We start from the raw sequence: 20,471 nt of genomic DNA, 5'->3' as shown, positions 1-20,471 counted from the left end.
TACCAACTCTCAAACTTTTTAAAATGTTGGCATAAGTTAGATCTGCAGATTGGCGCATGTTTTCTGTTAATTATCTGTATTGGAAATGTTGCCAAAGGTTGACATTTCCAATGCTGCCAACAGTTTTACGGCAGAGTTTGTGCCCTAATGTTTTAAAAATAGGATCACCTTTTACTGGTGTTAATTGAAGCAGATCTCCAAAAACAATAATGTGTTTTCCTACAAATAGCTCTTCATAGTCTGTTTTGAGTACTTCTTGTAATCTGAGGTGAATCGAAGCTAACATCAGGTTGGAGACCATGCTCACTTCATCTATTAGTAGCATTTTCATTTGTTTCAATACTCTGCGTAATTCCATTGCAGCTTCTGCAGAAAGTTTGTAATAGTCTAATTTGTTCTGGTGTTCTACTGGTAATAGTAGTAATCGGTGTAATGTAACACCACCTTTTTTGTAGGCAGCTAAACCTGTGGGGGCAGTGACAACAGCTGAAAGTTTGTTGTTTGTCAATTGTTGAAGGAACTTACTAATGATTTTGATTAGGAATGTTTTGCCAGAACCAGCTTCACCACTGACGTATAGTAGTATAGGTTTATAATTATGGCATGAACATTCTTTAGTTTCATGTTTTACACCATGTGCAATTTGTTTTGTTACTTCTTGAAAAATGCTACTTTGCTCATTGTTTAGTTTTGATTGTAGTATAGTTAAGTCTTCCTTATCTTCATACTGACACATGGTGTTTTCTACTTCTATCATAGCTAATTCTGCCTCATTTGTTATTAGTGGTTCTCCCAGTGGTTCTTGGCTTCCTGTTACAGAAGGTTGACTACTGTCAGGAGTATCCTTATCTAGTTGAGCTTGGAGTTCTTCTTCATGTTGCTGTTCATTGTGCAACATTGTTTTGTACTGTGTAAAGTTTACATCAGTTATAGTGCTTTCATTTGCTTTGAAAGCATCCTCATATGAGTCATAGTTATCTAGTAATTGTTCTTCTTTTCTCCATGGTTTGAAGAGTTGTAGCAGGGACATGTAATATACTTCTTTATGTTGAGGAGTCTTCAATGACAATTGTATATGATTAATTAAATTTGGTTTATTGAGTTTAACTAAGCTGCCTTCACAGTCTGTCACTCTATATTTACCTTTTTTTTCATCGGGTTTCATATTATTTTTGTATGTGTAGTTTTGGGCTATTTGGTCTAGACACATGTTTTCCAAAGTATTACTTCTGTTTGGGTAGTATGTGTCCAATAAATTGTTTTTTAAAATGTCTTGGCTGTTGGGTTCATGTTTGGCTATTGTTTCTATATCTTCATATGATTTTAGAACTCTTTTTCTAGATTTAGCTGGACCAAGACTTAGCCATACTATATTTTCAGATTTACCATACAATGAAGTACCAGTTAAACGATCAGCTGCTTCATAAGATCCACATTCTCTATGGGTGAGCATTTTTATGCCCAAGCTGTATAATTTCTGAGATACTGTTTTATCTGATGACAGGTCATTCCAGAGGTCTTGGAGCTCTGTCCTTTCTGCTTTAGTTAAGTATGCTGTGACATATCGTGCAACTGCAGTAGAATTGTCTGCAATGTACTGCACATCTATGTTTGCATTCCATAAGTGGGCAATGATTGCATTATAATCATTGATATATTTTTCTTCTTCTTTTCTTTTTATGTAATATGTATTTTTAGGTGACTTTCCTTTAACAGTATGTCTAACTGAAGACATGATGTTGTTTACTTGACCTGTATTTGTAACTGGTCTAGGGAAACCAAATCGGCATTTGGTGTAGTATTTGCCTTTGTTTTTGTATTTGCGACGACAATATTGACCACATTTGTGTCTTTGAAATTGTAAAATTTGTGCACAAAAATCACTATTTGTGGCTTCTGATGGAATTTCACAAGTGACATATTTTTCAATAACCTGTAAAACAGTGGCATCACTGTCTTGACCAAATTTAGGAGCATCTTTAATCCATAAAAGCATGTGGGTATGTGGTGCTCCTCTGGCTTTGTATTCTTTTCTCCAAAAGAAGTGTTGCACTTCTCCAAGGGGGGGAACAGTTTTATTACAAATAAAATGTAGCATAGCAATGAAATGATGGTGAAAATATCTTGAAACATTAACAGGATCCAAAGAACAAAGTTCTCCAGGTGTTAGAATATCTATGTTTGTTTTGTTTTTATTTGATATGCGTAGGAAATCATGTAAATCTTCCCATGCATATTCTGCACAACTTAATGTAACAAGCCAAGTGGGTGGGCCAAGTTTTCTGATCATACAACGTACATCTCCATGACGTCGAAACCAGTACTCTTTAGTACCATGCATATTTGCTAATAGATTTGTAATATTTGTTTGTAAAACCTCATCCTTTTGTTGCACTTTCTCTAATAATTGTGTAGCTGTCATATTTTGAAAGTGTGATCCTGATTTTAATATGTGTGCAACTCCGTAACATAAAGTTGCTAGTTCACTTTCCAAGAGTAGGTGGAATATGTATTCCACATTTTGTCAAAATCTGGGATCTTCAGAATACATCCGTAATGAGCGGTATTCTGAAGCTGATATTTGAATAGGTCTATCATCATACCTTCCTCCTTTGCCAGTAGGAAAGAGTAGAGGAAAAGCACGTGTTTCTATACTTTTTTCCCATATACTGATTGGCGATCCTTTTGTTTGACGCATTTGGTAAGTTTCCAGTACATCTTGTATGGTGTCATTACAGTGCAAAGAATGAATTGTATACTGGTCTAAAGTATTTGATATTGTAGCAGGATCTAGTAGCTCAAATTGACCAGCTTCTTGTGTTTCTTGAATTATTTCAGTTGTATCTTTCAAGTTTTCTTCAATATTAATTTATTTGTAATATTCATTATTCTCTTTAAGATATTGGAAGGCTTGTCTAACTTTATATAAATCTACCAGATGTTGCCATATTTTTTTGTCTTTTGTAGGTACTCCATTTACTAATATAATTAAAGATTGCTGCATTGCACATTTTCTTTTAGATTTAATGGTAAATAAACTACTTTTCCACGAATGCCTTTTACCAATTCAGAGGGAGGTAATTTTGCTGTTTTTGGTTGAAGGCGTATTATTGCTTGAAATGGGTGTACGGTTTGAATTATGATGCTCTCATATAAATTAAGTTGTTGTAGAGGTTTTGGTACTGGGTATAATTCCAAATTATTTGTGATAGAACGTGAAGGAGTTTGGTTGTTGTCAAGTTTTGTAGTGCAATAACTGCAAAGTATTAAGGGCTCAGTTATTTCATATTTGTTTTCTGCTAGAAGGTAGAGAGCTAATTCAAACCATTTAGAATCTTCATTGTCTTCTATTTTGTATGATAGGTCCACAGTTTTTGTGTTACTTTTATAAAAAATTCTACGGCAACATACACATACATGGTTTGGTACTTCAGCTGATGTACTTTTAAATTTTAGTATTTCTTTTTTGTATGTGTTTAGCAAAAGGTTGCCATGTGTAGAATTGTTGCTTAATTGGTTTAAAGCTATTTCATTCTGTAAATGGCTTTCACTTCCAAAATATTTTTTCTGGATATAGTGAATTTCTTCAAGTAGGTCTTTTGCTGTACCATGTAGAAGGATGTTATTTAACTTTGCTAGTGCTAAAGCAGGACTTTTAGCATAGTACAGTTTATAGACTAGATTTCTTATAGTTGAATGATGTGTTGATATCCTTTTGATTTCATGGAAAGTGGTTTTACAAGTAGGTCCTGTAATGCAGGCCAATGAATGTCCTTGTAGTCCTGTGTACTTGCGCACTGGACAGGTATCTATATTTTGCAGTAATTTAATTTTGATTTTGTCTTTGCTTTTTACATATTTATTGAGGAATTGGTGTAAAGATTTGAAACATTGTTTGGGAATGTTACACATTGACGTGCATGGCCATTTGTACACTAGACGTTCTGATTCAGTTGAATGGAGGGGTAATTCTAAGTTTTCAGGGCATATTTTTGTAAGGAGTACTTCTTGTTCCATTATGGTATTATTCACTTTTTCATAACCTCGACCACTGCTATTTATGGCAATTGTATTCGTTTGCTTTTGTTTGTACGCTTCTTCATTAAAATATGGTTCTGTGCTCGTAGTGTGATTCCATTCACCTCCGCAGATACTTAAGAAGTTCTTTCTGTTGACATTTCGCTTATTGAGAAGTCTTTTTTGTAATTTAGTTATTAGTTTTGTTAGTGGTTTCATTTTGTTTAACAGTAAAATAAATAAATTTCTTTTGAGAAGAATTGCACTGTCCATCAATTCTTCTAAGATTAATTTCCTACGATAGGTTTTAAGCTTTGAACCTGATTTCTCTCCTGTTTTTATAAGATTTTGAAGGACTTTGTGACGGTATAATTTGGCTAAAATACTTTTCTTGGTATGCTTACTTTGTACTATATTAAAATTTGAAGAAGTAGTTTTATCTGTACTGATAGCTGATTTTCTGTTAATTGTTTTTTGGTTTGTTTTACATTTTGATAGAGGAAGCGAAGTTGTTGTACTTGAAACTTCTTGTGTTTCACTAAATGATTGTATTAGCTGTTTTGTTTCAACTTTTTTTTACAAATTCTGCTAGAGATGGATGCTTATGTTGGACACCTTTATTTTCATTTGCTCTAATTTTGCGTTGCTTTCTACGGAGTTGTCTTTTGGTAGGCATTCTTTAGGGTATGTTGAAAAAAATAAAGAAGATATGGGTTGGGGTGTTCTGGAATGAATGTGTGCTGTGTGCATGAGTGTTTGAGTAAGATGATAAAGATGTATGTAATGGTGTGTGAATGTGCATTGGGAACTAAAACTAGTAGGGATAGGTATTATTGAATTTATGTGTCAATAAACTGGGGTTCAGATGACAAAAAAAAAATAAGCTAGTGGTGTGGAAAAGTACAAATAGTAAATGTAATGTATACAATTAAAACAGTTGTCTGTTCTATAATATGAAAATTGTAGTGGTTCAGTTGGCTAATTTGTGTGTCCAAAAATAGAAATTTGTGGGCCATTCTGGTTGTAAATCGCTGTTTACGACATGGAAATTTTTGGACAAAATGGTACAAAATCTCTATTTTAAGAAACCAAAATAGCTGGTATTAATGTTATAGTATATTTGATTAATAATATAAATAATATGGTGATATTTTACTTACTTTTTTTTTTAAATTAACAGGTAACTTCTTAGTTTTTCTTTCTTCTTCGAATTTGGCTGCTTCTTTTCAGGAAACTGGTCTTCACTGCAACTGTGAAAGCTTCAAATTAGTAACTTTGTTTGTATATAGCACTGTTTTTAATTTAGATATTGATTTTTTTAATTGAAATCCTCAGTGCCTTCTGTAAAACCATTAAACTAATTTATTTACATAAGATACATTGCATCAGTTCAGTACATATGATATGTTCTTAATGAACTAATTGTATTGAATGACTAACTGTAGCAAACATAAAATATCTTTACTATGTCTTGTGAAATTTATAATATATCAGTGAATACCACTATTTCTGTAAGTAAACTGTTCTAGTTAATAGCGCCTCAATGTCATGTCTAATTTAAAGTAATTAAGTAAATAAATAAATAAAAACAAAAAATATGAAATTGTATAAGTATTTTTATAAAGGTTTAAACATAGATTGTGTTTGCATGCAATTTTGCTTGAATATATGTAGTCTATATATTTCATTTAAAAAATGTTAGTTTAACATGATTTGAGTGTTTGTGTATAAAGAAAGTAAAAAGTATAAAGGTGTATAAGTGGTAGTTGATTTCAGGAAATTGAAAAAAGTACAGTAAATTCATTTTACAGATTTTACAAGGTATAAGTCTGTTTGAAAATGTGTTCATCTACCATAGCTCTCAACTCACACGCTTTTGGCGGGTGTCACACGCCCTGCAAAGGGCAGACTCATCCGCCAAGCCTCCTGCACGCCCATTCATTCCAATGGGCGTCTCACCCGCTAAAAACAAAATCGGGTGATTTCACCCGCCTGTAAAACAAAAATGGTTGAGAGCTATGTCATGTACTAAACAGAAAATATGCATACCTGAAGTTTGTGTTCATGCATATGGATATGCATGGAGCTGCAAGTAGAAATCTTGAAGACTTTTACAGTATTTGTGGTAGATGCTGCTTGCCAATGATATGACACTTGTACTCAGAGAGATTCAGAGTACATTTGCAGTGCTGATCTATGATGATGCAGTTAGATGTAGAGGTCTTGAATGTGATTGGTGCATGGTCATGTGATTTTTGAGGTACATCCAATGAGGGAATGGCAGAGAGAGTGTAGTGGAAATGGTAGAAGGGCTGTTCATGTTAGGATATGTCCGCGGACATGGCGGTAGTTCCCGGACATCGGGAGTTACATCCGGGGATTTTTGGGTTCAGAAGTCATGCAAATGAGAATAAGCACTGAAAGGGATTGGTCAGGAAAGTTTGGTGGGTGTGTTGTGCCAGGAGAGATTTTCTGAGATACTCTTTTTGCTGAGAGAACAAAAGATAGCTATGGCTGTGTGTTTCAGAAAACAGATTGTTTGGATTTTTGGAGATTCGTGGATATATTGGTTGAAGGTGCATGCAGAAAGCTGTGGAGTAGCTGTAGATCTTGGATTCCCACATGTGGAAGTACACTGGCATGGAGTACGTGGAATGAAGTGGTTGGATTTGCTACCTCTCTGTGCTACTTTGGAGACAGAGCAACATCCAGACATAATTGTAATTCATTGTGGAGAGAACAGTTTAGGGCATGTGACTGGAATTTTTTTGCAATTTGCTATGAAAGAAGGACTGAGGAAGGTTATGGACATGTTTCCTAATTCTCAAGTGATATTTTCACTGATTGCGCAGAGACAAATGTGGATTCGTTCTTCTTCATTTGGTCCACAAATGGAAAAAGCAAGGCGCAATGTTAATAAGGCTGTTTGTGGCTTTCTAAGAGATTTTGGCATGTCTTCTTTTCACAATGAAAATATTATGTTTTGCAGTACATACATTTTTCGCAGAGATGGAGTCCATCTTACTTATGCTGGCAATCAGATTTTTCTGAGAAATGTACAAAATGCATTGCGACCTTTTTTGGAATTACAACAACGATTTTGAAGTAGATGTTAAGCATTTACAATTTTTGACTTACAAACACCACCAAAAGGCTCTTTTCAGAGCCACCACTTCTTTCCAGAGAAAATTACAATGTTTGTGATGGAGTAGTAACCCAATTTTTTTAATGTTCGCGAACTGTTCGCGGACTTCTAAAAAATACAAAGAGCCCTGCTTCATTTATTTTCACTTCTATTTTTTAACTGGGAAAGGCGGCTCTGAAAAGAGCCTTATTTTTTTTTGATTTTTGTAATTTTGTATTTTTTTTGGTTTTTCAGACACAACACACTAGGAGAGGAGGGTAAAAGAAGGTTAAAGGGGGGACACCAACCACAGGGATAAGAAAGGGCGAGCTGAGAGAGGAAGATGTAGAGTGGGTTTTATTTGGTTAGTGAGCAGGTCTTCTCGTGCTCTGAGACGATAGTCTCAAAAGCACTCCGAAGTCGCTCCCCCCTGCAGAGTACTGTGTCACAGTACATACATACAACTGTGACCCTCGAAAGGTAAGGGTCATCAGCATTCTTTATGGCCTGTGAGGCAGCTTGAGAAAGACGCTGTCCCACAGAGGTGGTCCTTGTGGTGACAGGATCAGAAACAGAGGATGAAGTAGAGGAAATCAACCTGCTACGTTCTTCGCAAGGTACAACCCTGCGAATAGCCTCAGAGTGAAATGACCTCAGGTGTCGCTTCATAGTAGTGGTCCCAAAGCTGTAGTTACCGTGCTTCCCGCGACTGAGTATCATTTTGCACTCATTGCAGGTAACATGGTTCGCACAAGCCTTAGGACCATTCCCATGAATGGTAAATAACCGCCACACCCAAGAGTCACGCCTAGTGCGGGTAGTAGGGATTTCCTCTACCTCATTCTCATCATCCTCTTCTTCCTCCTCCGCATCCTCAGTCCTGTTCCCCTCTTCAGGCCCTTGGGGAGGTGGTGGTGGTGGAGGGGGTGGTGGTGGTGCTGAAGCAGGTGCAGCACCAAGTGGCAGTTCAGCAGCCAAGGATGCCATGTCGATGATGGTGTAGTCTGCAGGTGGCAGCAAAAATCACTGTGTTATGAAGAATAGCCAGAAACTAGTCTGCGAAGGAAGCGCCTGTCTGCAGGACACCAAGTGCACGGAGATTGGTTAGCGCATGCGCATTGATGTCCTATGGACACTGTTCGGGTTCTGAAGTAATTAAAAGTGCGTCACACGTGAAACGAACATTTCAGGACACCGCGTGTGTTCTTAGAACAGTTTAAACTTGGTAGTGAACAGTAAGGACAGATATAGTGTTCTTCAGGACACGTGTAATTTAGTTTATGTACGAACATTTCAGGACACCAATTGTGTTTTTAGAACACTTTCAATTGGGTAGCGAACACTACGAACAGTTGTACTGTTGTTCAGGACACATCATTTATGTTTATTTATGAACATTTCAGGACACCAATTGTGTTCTTAGGACAGTTTTAAATTGATAGCGAACATTACGGACAGATATAGTATTCTTTAGAACACTTTAATTTTTGTTTCTTTACGAACATTTCAGGGAGCCTGTGTGTTCTTAGAACAGTTTCAACTTGCTAGCGAACAGAACGGTGTGGTCCCTTTAACAAAGTTTTTTCACTGAATTTCATAGGTTTTTAGTAGCGCAACTTAACTATAACGTCCCTTTAACAAAGTTTTTTCACTGAATTTCATAGGTTTTTAGTAGCGCAACTTAACCATAACGTCCCTTTAACAAAGTTTTTTTCACTGAATTTCATAGGTTTTTAGTAGCGCAACTTAACCATAATGTCAGTTTTTTTCACTGAATATATATGTACATATATTAAACTTATGTGTGATTCGAATATTAAATAAATAAATACATCTTTACCTTTACAAACTAGCCTGATTCCTGGTTCATTGTGACCTGGGGTGTATTTTGAGACAGGTGTGATATGAGTGGTATATCATTCAGAATATTGAACTTAAACAGACATGCCTCGTGACAAAAATAAATAAGCGTTCCATTGTGCACTACTACATGCTAGGCGAGATCTGGGTGTGTGCCTGATTGAAATCCCTTACAAAGCATGAGTGTTGCACACTCTGGATTCAGAGCTTCTGTGCAACTTCTGCCCCTCCTTCCACATGTCACCCAATGACAGGTGTCTCATTCACTCTCTTCAAGATCACCACTATACCTTGCTTCCCTGTATCACTACTACTTTATCACACAAATATCATGCAACTGTGAGTCCCGCACAAGCTGCCCTTAGTCATTCTCTTCTTCTCTGGCTACATCTCCCAAGTGTCATCCGACAGCAGGTGTCTTGTTCATTCACTGTTAGGCATTCCCTCTCCCTGGACTCACTAGAAAGTACTTGGGTTGTTCACCCACTTCAAACAGTAAATGTGACATATAGAATAAACACAGTTTTCCCAAAATCAAACTTTCGGAATCCACAATCGCTCACCGCCTCTCCTATCCATCTTAATACTCCAATATCCCCTTTACTCTTTACTTTCATTTGCCGCTTGGTAGAGAAAATATTACTGCATACAAATCACACTTTGTAGGAGGTGTTCTACCGTGGATTCTTAAGGAATCCTCCTGCTGTAAAACAATGTAAATGCAAGGCTTGTTCCATAGTAAGCCTTTGGTTTTACACCGGTAGGAAAATTGCATGCATGCATGCATAAAACTGAATAAATCTTCCAAGATGGAGCAGAAAAGCAAGCTGAGATGAAAACTCAACACTGTGCACCTCCTATGCCTTGTAAAGGCACACACATGATTTGGAGCACAAAATGAACGTGAAAAGGCACTTTTAGGTTTTCATTATCCTTCACTCGGTACAAAGTGGTTTACTGACATGCTTACTCATGCTAACATTGAGACAAGGGTGACTACACAAGTTTGATCCGGAATGCTTTCAATTTGCATTTAGTATAATACACCAAAATCAGCCAAAGCTATGGCTTATTTATTTATTGATTTTAATTTTAAATGTATAACGCGCTCAAACAGCCCAGGGGCATCGAGGGGCTGTTACAACTTAATTACATGGAGCATACATAAAAGTGTTGCATGTGGAAAACATCATACACATTACATACAATTGAGTATTAAGATGTGGTACTTTACATGACATAGAGTGCATTAACTAAACAACTGTTGAGGTCAGGACACATTGTACACATTGAACATTGTAATATGTGGGTTTGTAAGGTATAAGAAATAGTTATTATCATCATTTTTTTATTGTATTGTTTAAAGCGTAGACTTAGCTTTCAAGCAGCAGAGCACTCTACAGAGTGTGGGTAGCCAGCATTTGGGCTGGCATGTTTTTTACAGTAGCGCAGTATTGTGTGGTCTGTGCATCGGTATGTGCGTCCATTGGAATTAGTCCTTGGTCAGGCATTGTTCAAAGAGCCATGTTTTGGAGCTTTGCCATTTTATCATATGCAAATATAGATACTAATATGTACTCCTCAATAATTGCCTACATATTTACATGCGATTGAATGAGCAAGCAGGGTCATATTGGCCCAATCGGCCATTCGGCCTGTGGCCGGGCTGAAATCATGATGAGGCGGGTGAGGCCCTGGGCCGAAAGCGTAATAATGTAACTTACATTGAGATCCTTTGCAGCCCCGCCGTCGCGGATGTAGAGAAAGGTAACACCGAAGTGTTACCTTTCTTTGATGAAAGCGGCGAGCCGGCGGCCAACTGCCGCGACACCATGGCACCAGAAGCAGTCAGTGTTACAAAACACTGCAAGCGGCAGGGCTGTGCGGGCCAGTCATGCCTCAGTAAGCCCTGCTCCCTACCAGTGAATTGTATGATACAGAAGACCAGCTTCAAGGGTCCCCAGAGAAGCTTTCCCATCAGGGATGAGCCCCTTTTGGAGCTACTTCGGAGGTAAGCTAGTCAGGGAGATGTCTGGGCTGGGGGAAGGGGGAGCATGTGTAGTCACTGTTGCGACAGTACACAATGGTGGACATTCTAGGGACTAAAATTACCCATCAAAACACTTTCAGATTATCTACGTCCATGCAAGCGCTTCACATTGTGTACGTTTTTTAATTGAAAGACCATTTTGGAGTTTTAGATTCTTTCCAGTGCGGGGACCGCCCTGGGCACGTACATTGAAGGGTGCTGTAGACGGGCTCCAATTTGGACAGTTTCTCCATAGTAGAGGGCGCATACAGCACTTTATAAAACAGCACATTCTTCACCCTTACATAAGAAACATTGAATCCCCCATGCCGACTAGACGAGTAAATAAAAGATGTCCTTTTAACTTTTGCTTATATCCTCCTCGGGCCCTGCCACGACTGCTGGCAATCCCTATCCTGTTCTTTAAGGTCCATCCTTGCCCCAGCTCCCTCAAGTTTTCAGTCCTATCGCCCAGCGCAACGGTGCTCCCACGAAACCAAATTCCTCCAGCCTGTGCGCCAGGAGCATAATACCATCAGCACAAGCACCCTAATTATGTCCTGCCTCTCTTTTGCCACTGAAAGGGTGTTAGCCTGCCAACATAACCCATTCCATATGGGAGATGTTACAACAGTCCTCACCTCCATACTATACACCTACTATACCTACTATACTCCCAGGACTTAAAATCCCAGAATGCAATGGGAAAATGGGCCACCCTTAGACCATGAACGTAAAGCTTCTCCTCACCCCTCCTTCGACCTTTATCCTTGTAGTTCAAATTTGATTAGGAAAACAGCACTTCCCCACTTCCATGAAGTACATACATGCATTTACCAGTACAAGATAAACAAGATTTTTTTGGGGGGGAATACCACATGGGATAACTGCAAAGACACGTACAACAGTAAAACACTACATCCTTCGCCATTCTCTCCCCCCAGTCCTCACTGCCATGGTCCAATTGCCACACACCTAAGTACCTTTGCCATTCCTATCCCACTCTGGCTGCTGCTAACTCCGCCAGTCAAGTGCTGCAACTAAACTAGAACTGGCATGTGCCCAAACAAACCTGCCTCTTATTTACAGGAACTTTTCGTGCGGTGTGCTGCACCATGTATCTTCTTCCTACGCTTTTATTTTAAAAAGAAATAAGTCTTGAACCGTTTCTTATTAAAATTATAAACGAAAGGTAGATGCCACATCAATGCCAACCATGAGCAGAATGAACTAATGCATACCATTAAGTGAGATGCCACGATGGGATGGGTACAATGAAGGGCATGTGTCGAAAATGGTCCAGGTGATACATTGAGTTCCCAGTGCTCTGGCAATCATGATCGCATGAGGACCCCCGCTTGCCTTACAGCTTCGGAAAACAGTCTGAGGTTCCCTGAAAATAAAGTCAAAATAATGCAGCAAGGTGGTTAATAGATGCAAATTATCACAGAATATATATATATACAAACAATAGGTGTGCCCCAGTGTGCACGCGTGGGCAGAGGCAGTATACACATTCAAAACATTCCCCTCACCCCCTGGGAACATTCCTAGTGTTCCAAAATTTACTTAAAATATGTGCAACTAATGGGATGCAGATAACGAGAAAATGCACAGCAGCTCATGTGCCTCCCACTCCTGTGTACCTTTAAAATTGTGAGTCTACTGATTCTAGCCGTAATCTCTTGGGGAAAGTTGTTGCATTTGGTAATTTTAATAGGCAGAATTTATAGAGGATGTTGAATGATAGAGGCATCAGGGAAATCCGGTAATATGTTCTAATGTAATATTTGAGCATAAATGCAACTGGCAAGGTACTTTCCAGTGTCATCATTTGGCTGTACTGTTTGTTAAATGCAACTCTATTTTCATTGCTGGTGGCAACGAGTAGAGATGCCTTGAGTCGGGTTCTGCAAAATATGTATTTAGCTATGTGATGATGTTGTTTAAAACAAAAAAAACAAAAAAACGTAAGGAATTTTATCACTTTCTCAAAATATCACCCAAAATATAACATGCAATAAATACATGAAACCTGCATAAGTAGCATTTTCTGTAAAGTAATGATTTGACGCGATTCACAGATGATGGTTTGAGGGCCACTTTTTTGAGACGAGTGGTGGCCACTTTTTTTGGGTGTCCGGCCCTATTTCTTGTCCCAGTCCGACCCTGTGAGCAAGTGCCCTCTAGTGTTAAAAAGGGGAAGTTCCTTGGGGTTGTGCTGCAATATCTATCAGTACCTCTCTTGGAAGAAAAGCACCAAATAAGGAACATTTAAACTACTGCTATCATGAACACATCTACAGTCCTTGTGTACTCTGTTGTCTGGGATTCCAAATGTCCCCCATCACGAACCTATATTTTTGATTTTGCGTTAACACTTCAAATGTGTCTATGTACAAACTTTGCTGATCTGTTTGCGTATCCTTATTGTTCCTATGAGTTCTGCAAACTCATTAGGTCTTCTGTACTAGAGAGACCTTATATTTCTTGCTTGCTAAGAGTGGTTGTGCAGTGTAGTTTGGTGTGGAATGGTTATGTTTGACTCATCTGTGCATTTATTTGGAAAAGTACTGAAAGGGTAGTTGCCAGATGTGCCCACTTCTTATTTGGGGGTCACCAATAAAATATATGTCACAACACTGATGGGATTTATTAGCTTTAAACAATAGTTCAAAATAGCTTTTCATTGTTTGCTTCTTTTGAATATCTTTTCTTCTCGTTTTCGGGGGAGGTACAAATATGCAAAATATTTGAGTTGTTTGATTTTATAACTAAGCAGTATTTACCAGATGCAGTAATCCAAAAAAATAATACCCAAAGAAAATACTGCTTAAACCAAAATCGATTTTGCAGGTAAAAAGGGTGGCATTTCAAAATACCATTACCACCAACCTTCTATTATATACACTCAAATCACTTTCTTTTCACGCTACAACAGCTTTTAAGTAATCAAAATCAATTCCTTGTTGTCACAAATTGATGTTTCATTATCATTCATTAATCTATTGAATGTGTCTGAAGTTTCATTTTATTTGTATCCTAAGTGGATTCATTATTGTAAAACAATCAATTTTAGAATGTTCTCAGGATCGAAATATTTTGGTTGTTCATTTTATTAATAACACCTGATGGGGCAAAAGGCTGGAACCATAAGCGCTTGTCAGTTTGTGACCTAGTTATGGGAGAATTAAATATGCATTTACATTTGTTTACTTAGTAGTAGGAAGTAACTGCTGCGGGTAGTTGTGTGTTGGGTATTTTGTGCAGATTTGGGGCCTGGCAGTATTTTCTTACCGCCGAAAAATAATTTAGCAACAATCACTCCTTGTATTCAGATTGGGTTATGTATAATAATAATACAGTGGATATGCATTATTTCAGTACACAGACATGCGTGGTTGGTATGCGTGGTTGGTGGTATTTTTGGTGAGCATAATTCCTTTGTTTTATTTGTGGCCCCAATATCCAGAACCCCTTATTTTTGTTTAGATTGTTTCGTGTAATCACTAGAGAGACCTCAGGCTTGCATTTCAGGAAAACCACATTTTCATTTTTAGTGTGCCACCATGGGCAATTTCTCGCTGTCTTATCTACGGCAGCGAACTATCATGCGGTATCTATCACCAACTTATCTATGTTTGGTGAGCTATGTCCAGGGCCTCCCTTTCTGCCGACTCATAGACCTCTGGCAGACTAAAACACACACAGTTAGTTATAATTGCTCATACTGAATGACATTGTACACACAGCTGCAGCCAAGTCTTATTTTTAGCTACCTTAAAAATGACAATTGCACTGTCTAAACATCTCCCCACATCATCAGCACTGTATTGGTAAATGCACAAAGGAAAGAGAAAATAAAACACACCACCCGTCTGCTTTCAGATATTTTTGTGTATTATAAAAGTTGCCTTTAAACACGATCTCACTCTTTTTACAGAAATAAATGAAATAGCACAGTAACAGCATTATTTGTGATACACTGAGAAGAGATTGCGGGGAACAAGAATTCAATTTGCAACATGTGGGTAAAGCACAGGAATCTCCTTTCCTACACTGACTGAATATTTTCACACACACTCAGCCCCCACACTTCAGCAGCGAGATAATTACCAGGCTTGTTCAGCATGTAACTTCTTTGGCTGGTCGCCTTCTGGAAGGGTTCACCCAGCAAGGACAAGCATTTGCTGTCACTCAAACTGGGACTTGTTGACTGGAAATCCCAGTCTCTGCAACCAAGTTGAATCTGCTTTAGGAATCAGGCATCCCCAGCTATCAATCCAGTCCTTCTCCGAGCTGTGTCAAGATGTCACTCCCTAGCTTCTTCCTCGAGATTATACAAGAAAACTCTGGTTACCTCCTACCAAAGGATCCTAACCAATAAAATTCTATCATGCCCTAACCACCCTCTACACACAATGGCTTGGCTTATACAGTTTCAACTGTAACCAAACTGATTTCCTGCTTATTCGAGTCTTTGCTTCCTGCAAATACTGTGGACAGAGCGCAGTTAGAAGCAAAAAGAAAAATCTGAATGTGCATTTAAAATGACTTTCAGAGCCTGTCATTTTCCATTCATTTTGCACTGGAGAACACATTATGTTATTAATGAGTTAGCGTGTTATTGTTTTGTTAATGAGGTTAGTTCATTAATCCTCAAATGTGTCTCCTGCAACAGAGGAATTTCAGGTAAAAAATATGCTTTTGACTGTAAAAAATTATTTGCATTTTATATGTGGAAATCGTTTTTTACTGCATAGCCTGTTTTCATCTACATGTCCATAGGTTGCACTGGCAACACATAGCTTGAGGCAATTGCATTAAACCCATGCAGTTGCGCTGCATAAAAATGCTCAATAACACATGTCTTGCTGTACCACATTATATCAATGCACCAAACCCATGCAGTGGTGCTGCACTTCAAAAAACATGCTATACATTGATCCTGTGCAGTGGTGCTGCGCTCTGTGCTCCCAAAACATGCTAAACAATCCTACATAAGCGCTTGTCAGTTTGTGACCTAGTTATAGGAGAATAAATACGCATTTACATTTGTTTACTTAGTAGTAGGAAGTAACTGCTGCGGGTAGTTGTGCCAAGCTGGATCCTCTGCCCAAGGCATCCAAGAAACATTTGCAAATCAGAGAATTACACAACCACACTGTGGCAATAAAATGTGTCAGATTTAATGGAATTCAATATAGCTGATACGTGTTTCGACCACAGGTCTTTTTCCAGGCTGATGTCAACAAATTAAAACACCCCAAAATAATATACGTAGTCACACGCATACACACATTTTTGGCAATTTTGGAAATTCAAATTGGGCAAAAAACAGGGGCATTGGGGCACGGGAAACAAAACAGATATTTGTGTTTGTTTACAGAATTCAATAACATAAAGTAAATTTACATTGGTTGAACCCAACCATGGTTATCAGATATTGACACAATTGTCACATGCAGGGAAAAACACCATAGATAATGAAATATGAATACAGGAAATCAGGACATTATTCGCCAAAAAGCACAAGACCTATGTAGAGTGGTGAATTTTCCAGATTGATATAAATACATGATACCCTTAATTGTGACCCGTTGAGTGACATCTGAGCCGAGTTCACTATGACGCATGGATTTTTCATGCAATATGTAGTCATTTTACCTTTTAAGGCACGCGGCTGGCCGTACCCCGTGTGTTTGTAAGGACAGTAAAAAACATTACCAGCATGCCTTTCAATATTTGCCACCGACCTTTAGATAATTTTCGTATTAACATCCCATTTTTTGTGAAGGTATGAACTAAAATTAAAAGTGATAGATAAAAGCGAGGACCATTATTATCTGTAACAGGGCCTGGAAGGCTACACTGTGGTTAACTGAGACAAAATATCAACATTTCTGATGTCATCTTTGATTTCCTGGGTGTTAGTCTTAGCAGTGCACGGTGGTGGCGCGAGTTATGTTTGTTTAGCTTACCATAACTGGTGAATTTCTGTTTTTTTTTGCTTTTACTTGAAACCATAACGTCCCTTTAACAAAGATGTGTCTTTGAATTTCACAGGTTTTTATTAGTCCAACATAACCATAACGTCCCTTTAATAACGATTTTTCCGTGAATTTCATAGGTTTTTACCAGTTCATGCTATTTTCCTACAACTTACTAATATCATACTTACCCAATATAGCAATGTTTGTGTCCAATTTACAAAGTGTCACCTTAAAACTCTGCCATTACTTCCATACACTTTTTGCAACTATTTCAACTAGTTTTGCATCCGTAGACGTTTACGAACATCTGACTTCATAGCGGACTTTCCGGACAGTGCCACATGACCATCCGCTGCCGCGTGCCATGGTGACGTGTCCGAGAACCCGTCCGCATTTCACAATAAGATCTCTTCTTCACGGGCAGTTCAGAACTGCATTTTCTACTGATCTAGGAACTTTCAACTTCAAAATGTCCCTTGCATGGCTCCAACACCTATTCCTACTCATTATCCATTAACAATCTAGTACACAGTACATACTTGTAGCAAAACTGCTATTTATGTTATAATGGCATCAGCTAATGCCATCCCTCCTCCTCAAGAGCCACCATCGCTGCTGTAATCAAGGAGGATGAGAAACACTGTCCCCTACCTTAGAAATAACACATGCACAACTTTTTCCCTTGTCCACCTACTCCTCCATATTATTGTTTGGTATCTCTTCCCTCATTTCCCTCCCCACCTTTCGTTCTCAGCTCACCTGCCAAAAAAAAAAAATACATCCAAAAACAACAAAAGACATATTCCTTTAGGAACCACCTTTCACAGTTAAAAAATAGAAGTAAAAAAAACATGTATAGACTCCATCTACTTTATATTTCTCAGTAAATTACATAGACTCAATAAGATTTTCCAACATTTCCATATGCATTTTGTGTTATGCTAATGGGAATATTGTGGCGTTCATCCTCCGTTCCAGGGACTGGAATGGTGAATACTGGCCCGGCAGCCCAAGTTATCAGCCCAAGCGAAGCGAGGGTGGATAACGAGGTCTCTGGACCATTATCCCCCCATTCCAGCCCCTGAAATGGGTTATCAAGGCCATTAGCACCATAGGTTCCCAAAGCGGGAACCCGGGGTGCTAAATCAGGATTTTTCTTCCTATACCTGTACGCAGTCCCGGTGTAGGGAGGAAAATCCTTTTACAAGATGGCCACCATGGACATGGAAGGCAAGGGTTCCATACAGGGCCCCTCTTCGCTTTCCATGGCAGCCTGCAGAAGGCAAAAAGAGAACCCTATGACCATATTACCACAAGCATATTTTTCTTCCCTTTCAGATCTATCCTAATTTCGAATACCTTTACCACAAAACCAGTTCCAGGTGGACATGGCCACTTTAATCCTATGTTTTCCCTTATGGTCATGGCCAGTAGCCAGATTATCCAGGTCATGACCTTATTCCATGACCCGGACAATCTGGCCACTGCCCATGGCCACAGGCTACCCCTCAGTCACTAAAGGTGTACCGCTATTTTTTGTAGCTACGTTATGATACTTGTCAAATAATAAAACACTGGCACATTTGCAAAACCATGCTTGTAGTTCCTTGCCAATGCTCCTTACGCAATTTTGCTGGAAATCCGCCCATGTTTTATTTTTTCAAAAGTGTCAAATATATGCACATACAATTGTCATATAACCTAGCCCCCACTTGACAAAATCCATTCAGACTTTACGAAAACATCTATATCTAGATCTAAAATCTTTTTGCAAACCTTTGTGTAGATTTGTCAAATGGCACCACATTTATAAGCCTTTACAATATTTTGGAACCCCCCTCTAATTTTGCTACCTCTTGACAGAATCCCACCAAACTTCACAAAAACATGTACATCTAGGTCTATTATCAGTTTGCCAAATGAAGTGTAGATTCATCAAGTTGCACCTCATTTATAAGCCTTTACATTATTTTGGGACCCTCCCCTCTATTTTGGCCCCTCTTCACAAAATCACACCAAACTTTGCAAAAACATTCATATCTAAATGTATTATCTGTTTCCCAAATTAAATGTAGATTCGTCAAATGGCCCCTCATTTATAAGACTTTACATTATTTTGGGACCCCCCCTCTAATTTTGCCCCCTCATGACAGAATCCCACTAAACGTTGCATACACACTCAGAATCAGGTCAGAAATATACCTGCACAATTTCATGCAGTGCGATTAAGTGGTGCCAAAGTTATAAGCCATCCAAGAACTGCATTTCACCAACCGTGTAATGCTGAGGTGTCCGCAAACTTTTCAGGACTGTTCGCGAACATCCAAACTGTTCACTGACTTTCGCAGCAAAAACCACCAATTTTTTTGCTTCTTGCAGCCATATCCCATCCCATCCTCATCACCCCTCACCTCCCCAGAGATTATTTGATAAGTTTGACAAGTGTAATGTTGTGTTTTTTAATATGTTTTTACCGCCGCTGTCCACGAATCCAAGATAGATTGCGGGCGTTTCCAAAAATATGACGCACTTCACGCTCTTCACCATCCAATCAGTGAACACGTTGCATGTCCGCGGATATAACGCAAGCCGATTAACCAATCGATGTCCTGTCCACGGAGCGAACAGGGAAGTGTGTCCGCGAACCGGACATAGATATCACACATTTTTTGTGACCTACTTTTTGGTCATTTTAAACAATAGTACTGGACGGATTTCCACCAAATGTACAAAAGCACGCTTTTGGGATCAAGCCACTGCTCCTGCCACAAATTTGGTGAAAATCCGTCCAGCGGTTTGGGCTGTAGGCGTGAGCAAAGTTTTTTCCCCATTCAGTCTATGGGAGAAAAAGAAATTTTGGGACCCCCCCATATAACTTTGTCCCCCCTGGACCAAACCTCACCAAACTTTGCAAAAATTTAGAGTGGGCCATATACTTTTTTTGCAAAGTTTGGTGTCGATTCGTCCAGGAGGAGCGAAGTTATAAGCTACCCAAAAAGTGCTCTTCCTATGGGTTTAGCACCTTAACCATAACTACACGGCCACTACCGTGGCCATGTAACATGCGTCATCATTAGAATATTGCAATTTTGCTGGTGCGTTATAATAATTGTATATGAGGCTAAGAATTATACCTGTTATTGATAAGCAAAACAACCCTGGAGAGTACTGAGTGAAATCGTAACTACCCACTTCCAATACTAAAGTTCATTCATTCTACATCGGCTCTGATGTTGCTCAAACAAGGCCTGACATCACAAAGGAGCCCTGATATATACATACATTGTAAAGATACATCAAACACATATTTTGAATCACATATTAATAGTGAGGAAACCTTTATATATAACTTAATGTTTGTGATTATTAGGTACAATTTCAAACATCTTGACCAATTCTAGGGATATACACAATACTAAATATCTTGCATACCTGGCATCAGTCTAAC

The sequence above is a fragment of the Ambystoma mexicanum genome, chromosome 5p (assembly GCF_040938575.1).
Source record: "Ambystoma mexicanum isolate Mex_15411 chromosome 5p, UKY_AmexF1_1, whole genome shotgun sequence".
In the NCBI taxonomy this organism is placed as follows: domain Eukaryota; kingdom Metazoa; phylum Chordata; class Amphibia; order Caudata; family Ambystomatidae; genus Ambystoma; species Ambystoma mexicanum.
Note: the sequence above shows the minus strand (reverse complement) of the source record.